At 47.1% G+C, this 5,865-nt stretch overlaps 1 long non-coding RNA gene across 1 annotated transcript; it reads right to left on the minus strand.

The window, feature by feature from the left end:
• Positions 1-3,068: 3,068 nt before the first annotated feature.
• On the minus strand, positions 3,069-5,306 carry LOC129529007 (uncharacterized). Its single transcript, XR_008674378.1, has 4 exons — positions 5,069-5,306; positions 4,755-4,855; positions 3,457-3,550; positions 3,069-3,233 (listed from the first exon to the last, which is right to left on the minus strand). It is a non-coding gene; the product is annotated as an uncharacterized lncRNA (long non-coding RNA).
• Between the last annotated feature and the right edge of the window lie 559 nt (positions 5,307-5,865).

Here is a 5,865-nt window from a genome sequence, read left to right on the forward strand (position 1 = left end):
AAGTTAGAATTCACACACTATGTAATTCGTCCATTTAAAATGTACAATGGGCCCGGCGCGGTGGCTCACGCCTGTAATCCCAGCACTTTGGGAGGCCGAGGGGGCAGCGGGGGTGGGGGTGGCGGGTCACCTGAGGTCATGAGTTCGAAACCAGCCTGGCCAACATGGCGAAACCCTGTCTCTGCTAAAGATACAAAAAATATCCAGGCATAGTTGTGTGTGCTTGTAGTCCCAGGTACTCGGGAGGCTGAGGCAGGAGAATCGCTTGAACCTGGGAGATAGAAGTTGTTGTGACCCGAAATCGCACCACTTCACTCCAGCCTGGGTGACAGAGTGAGACCCTGTCTCTAAAATAAAATAAAATAAAATAAAATAAAATATACACTGGTTCTTAGTATAGTCACAGAATTGTGCAACCATCGGCACCATCTAATTTGAGAACATTTTCTATATATATGTAGAGAAAGGGGTCTTGCTATGTTGTCCAGGCTGGTCTTGAACTCTTGGGGTGAAACCATCCTCCTTCTTCAGCCTGTGCAATACCTAAGCTTGCACGGGTGCAAGCATCAGCATTACAGGCATGAGATGCCTCACCTGGCCCAGAACTTAGTTTTTTACTGAAAAATATTCCCTTGTATGCATATATGATATTTATCCAGTCATCAGCTGATGGACTTTTGAACTGTTTCCACTTTTGTTTATTATGAATAAAGCTGCTATGAGCATTTGTGTAGAAGTTTGTGTAGATTTATGTTTTCATTTCTGCTTATATAAGTAGGAGTATAATTTCTGGGTCAAAGTATAACTGTCTAATTTTTGAAAGGAATTGCCAACCTGTTTCCCCTCTTCTTTTTTTTTTTTTTTTTTTTTTTTTTCAGAGATGTGGTCTCACTCTGTCACCCAGGCTGGAGTGCAATGGCACAAACACCACTCACTGCAGCATCAACCTCCTGGGCTCAAGTGACCCTCCTGTCTCAGCTCCTTAAGTAGCTGAGACTACAGGAACATGCCACCATGCCTGCATAATGTTTTTTTGTTTGTTTGTTTGTTTGTTTGTTTGTTTGTTTGTTTGTAGAGACAGGGTTTCATCATGTTGACCAGGCTGCTCTCAAACTCCTGACCTCAGGCAATCCACCCATCTTGGCCTCCCAGTTGCTGGGATTATAGGCATGAGACACAGCACCTGGCCGCCAACCTGTTTTCTAAAGTGGCTGCACCATTTCACATTCCCACCAGCAGTGATGAGGGTTTTTTCCTCCATCCTTGCTAACACTTGTTCTTGTCTGTAGATTTTATCATAGCCATCCTAAGGGGTAGAAGGTGGCATCTCATTGTGCGTTTGATTTGCCTTTCCCTAATGACTAATGGTGTTGAGCATCATATCATGTGATTATTGGCAATTTGTGTATTATCTTTGGAGAAATGTCCATGCAAATTTTTCACTCATTTTTCACTTAGGTTATTTTCCTTTTGTTGAGTTGTAAGAGTTCCCTGTGTATTCTAATACAAGTCCCTCATGAGATAAACAAGTTGCCAGGTTTTTCTCCCATCCTATGGCTTGTCTTTATACTTTCTGGGTGGTGGTATTTGAAGTCAATTTTTTTTAATTTTGGTGAAGTCCAATTTTGTTTTTGCCACTTGTACTTTTTTTTTCTTTTTTTTGAGACAGGGTCTCACTCTGTCACCCAGGCTAGAGTGCAGTGGTACAATCATGGCTTACTACAGCCTAGAACTCCTCAGCTTAAGTGATCCTCCCTCCTCAGCCTCTGGAGTAGCTGGAGTAGCTGGGACTGAAGGCACATGCCACCATACCCAGCTAATTTTTTTATTTTGTTTTGTAGACACAGGGTCCCCTTATGTTGCCCAGACTGGTCCAAACTCCTGCGATCAAGGGATCCTCCCGCTTTGGCCTCCCAAAGTGCTGGGATTACAGGTGTGACCCACCATGCTCAGCCACTTTTACTTTTGGTGTCATATTTACGAAATCGTGGCCGGGTGCAGTGGCTCACGCCTGTAATCCCAGCACTTTGGGAGGCCGAGGTGGGCACATCACCTGAGGTCGGGAATTGGAGACCAGCCTGACCAACGTGGAGAAACCTCGTCTCTAATACAAAATTAGCAAGGCGTGGTGGCACATGCCTGTAATCCCAGCTACTTGTGAGGCTGAGGCAAGAGAACTGCTTGAACCCAGAAGGCGGAGCTTGTGGTGAGCCGAGATTGTGCCACTGCACTCCAGCCTGGGCAACAAGAGCAAAACTCCGTCTCAAAAAAAAAAAAAAATCGCTTCCTAATCCAAAGTCACAAAGATTCATCTATGTTTATCTATGTTTTCGTCAAAAAGCTTTATAGTTAGTTCTCATATTTAAGTCTTTGATGCATTTCGAATTAATTTTTGTGTACAGTTTGAGTAGTACCAGCTACTCTGGAGACTAAGGTGGGAGGATCACTTGAGCCCGGGAAGTCCAATCTAGAGTGAGCCATGATTGAGCCACTGCACTCCAGCCTGGATGACACAGAGTGACCCTGTCTCAAGGAAAAAAAAAAAAAAAAAAGCTGGGCCGGGTGGCTCATTCCCTGTAATCCCAACACTTTGTTAGGCCGAGGCAGGTAGATCACTTGAGGCTAGGAGTCAAGACTAGCCTGACCAACACGGCAAAACCCCGTCTCTACTAAAAATACAAAAATTAACCAGGAATGGTGGCATGCACTTGTCCCAGCTACGCGGGAGGCTGAGGCAGGAGAATTGCTTGAACCCCAGAGGCGGAGATTGCAGTGAGCAGAGATCACACCACTGCACTCCAGCCTCAGCGAGCATGAGAAACAGAATAAATAAAAAATTTAAAAAATGTTTATGTAGGTCCCATTTTGATCTTTTCCCTGAGTTTATTAACTGTGTATGCATGTTGCTGGAGTTTAATTTTATAATTTAATCTTCAACAGAATATTTGGTGGACCCAGGATTGATTTTGTGGAGTCATTAACATGGTCAGTGATGTATACAATAACTGCTGGAACTGTGGGCCTCCTGTTCTGTGTAGAGGGTGCCAACTTCTTCAGATACAAGGAAGAAAGCTGTATTTTGTTTAATAGAAATAAAAAGATGTCACATAGTTTCATGTAAGTCCTAATAAGTGTTGAAGGGTGCAGATGGAAACTCAGGAGTTGAAAGGTGGATGGCTGTGCCGTTCCTTTCTCTTTGTAGGTGCATGAATTTACTTTCTTAGGGGCAGAGCCTGTTGGAGACGTTTTTAAAAAATCCCTCAACCAAATGAAGAATATATTCACCTTGTTGACTCACAGAGGATACGAATCATATACAAGCAGATGGGGATTCAGAGAGCAAATGTTTTCAACTGCTGTCGAGGGAGTGTGGAGGTTGGGTGAGGGGAAAGAACGGCATGAGACCCAAAGAGGGCAGGGAAGGGGGGTCAAGTCAGAAGAAGCAGAGGCACCTACCCGGATGTTCTTTTTAGATGTGGCATTTTGAGCGTCATGATTTGGAGAGTTCCTGTGACTGTGCTGAGCTGGGACAGAGGGAAGACGGGAACTGCTTCAAGAGGGGGAGCAGCAGGGAAGAGGGGCATTGGTCTCTCCACATATCTCAGGAGGGCTCTCCTCCCACACTCATTAAAACCTCATTTCTTCCCAAAGCTCAGCTCGCACATTGCTCCCCAAAAAGGCTGCACTGATGACAATGGTCTTTCACCCCCTTCTCTTGATCCCCTCTGTGCTCACCCCTCTGACCTATCTTTACCACACCCTGTTTCCTTTCAGAATCAGCTTCCTTCTGTCTCATCCAGTGAACTGTGAGCTCCCTAAGAAAAGGAATAGGGCCAGGTGCAGTGGCTCACACCTGTAATCCCAGCACTTTGGGAGGCTGAAGCGGGTGGATCACCTGAGGTCAGGAGTTCGAGACCAGCCTGACCAATATGATGAAACCCCATCTCTACTAAAAATACAAAAATTAGCCAGACATGGTGGCATGAGCCTGTAATCCCAGCTACTTGGGAGGCTGAAACAGGAGAATTGCTTGAACCCTGGAGGCAGAGGTTGCAGTGAGCCAAGATTGCACCATTGCACTCCAGCCTGGGCAACAAGAGCAAAACTGTCTCCAAAAAAAAAAAAAAAGAAAAAGAAAAAGAAAAGAAAAAGAAGAAAAAAGAAAAGAAAGCAAGAAAGCAAGCAAGCAAGCGAGAAAAGGAATCGAGTCTTGCCCTTGTTTTTCACCCGCAGTGTCTATAGATATGCCACACACAGAAGACAGACGGATTTGCAAATGCTTGGTTAACAAATTATTTCAGAGGTACAATAAGGAAACAAAATGGCTTTGCAGAGTGGGCATCCGAGTGTACTTTTGAAGAGTAGTTCCTGAGCATTCCCCAGGTGGGCACCAGTGATGGAGGCAAAGCTCTCCAGGCAGCAGAAGACCATAGAGCAGCCGCCCACCTAGAGTGTTAGTGCCACCTCCTCTCTTAGGGCTGAAGTTTCCAGGTCGAAACTTCTGTGCTCGACCTGGAAGTTTGTGCTCAGCCTGGGAGCTTCACCAGGGAAACTGTGGCAGGAGACAAGGTCTTGATTCTGAGGCCTCTCTCTCAACCCAGTACAACCTCTCTGCTAGAATTTGAAAAAAAAAACGTGATATTTGTGGTACCCTCAGGGACTGGATTTAAGGGACATGTGTTGCCTAAGTCCCATCTTCAAAATGACCCAGCAGTGACACTGTTCCTTTTTACTCTGTAGGGCACATTTCTCACCTGCATTATGGCCCAGGAATCTCAAGTCACCATCCCTACCATGGTCACCGCAATTTGAAGCAGCCTGGTGACCCCAGGCGGGAACTGATCATCAAGGGAGGCTGGAGGCAGGAGGATTTTAAAAGAAATCCAACAGCAGGACCAAAACAAGGAAAAAAGTGGAGGCAGGAGGGTGGTCAACTAGAGACCCAGGAGAGGATTCCAGGATGGTGGGAAGCCCTCACCCAGCAAGACTGGTGGAGGCCCCATCTGTGCCCTGCCCCTTTCAAGAGGTTTCCTTTGCACCACCACCCACCCCCACCCTGGCCACTGACCTGCAGGAACAGCAGATATGACTGTGGGGCCCCAAGGCCTGCAGGAACCCAGGGACTGAGAGAAGGCAGGTGTTGGGTTGAGCAGGATCCAGGTTAGCCGGGGAGGGACGTGGGAGTCCTTGTCAGAGGAGGATGTGAAGGCATTGGGATGAAGGAGTCCAGGAGGAGCAGCAGGACCCAAGGCCCTCCCTCTGCACACACCCTTTTTCTGCTGGGCTCAGGCCCTGGCAACAGTGCCTTATTTATTTCCCCCACCCTTGCTCAGGCTTAGCCAGTCCTTGCTCCAATGATGGGGGAGGGGTCACAATGGGACTCTTGTGACATCACTACATCCCACCCCTCATTCTTTCCTGTGAAATCCTCCTGGAGCCGTCTCTGTCCTATGCCCTGTCCCAGAGAGCCCGCCTGCTATAATCTTTCCTTCCTTCTAGCCACTGCCTCCCTCGCCCCACCCGCCCCCCAACTATTCAGTGTCCCTCAGTAAACGTCCCAAGTTTGCAACAGAAAATGAAAATGTAACTCAGAAAAGGTGGCATTCACACTTCACGCCTTCATATAGAAATCCAAGCAAAGCTCTTGAATCCAGAATCAGGATGCCTTCCAGAGCCGGCTGTTTCAAGACACTGCTAGAGGCAGTGAAGAGCGCAGGAGGCCTGCCTAGCAGCTGCAGGGAGGGGCGGAGGATTGGTGTCGCCCTCTCAGGGAGGGCAGAGGAGGGTTAGAATGCATCTGACCCTGCATTCTAAAACACCTGCTAGCACTGGATGCCACGGTTTCCATGGTACTGAAGACAAGAC

The sequence above is a fragment of the Gorilla gorilla genome, chromosome 21 (assembly GCF_029281585.2).
Source record: "Gorilla gorilla gorilla isolate KB3781 chromosome 21, NHGRI_mGorGor1-v2.1_pri, whole genome shotgun sequence".
In the NCBI taxonomy this organism is placed as follows: Eukaryota; Metazoa; Chordata; class Mammalia; order Primates; family Hominidae; genus Gorilla; species Gorilla gorilla.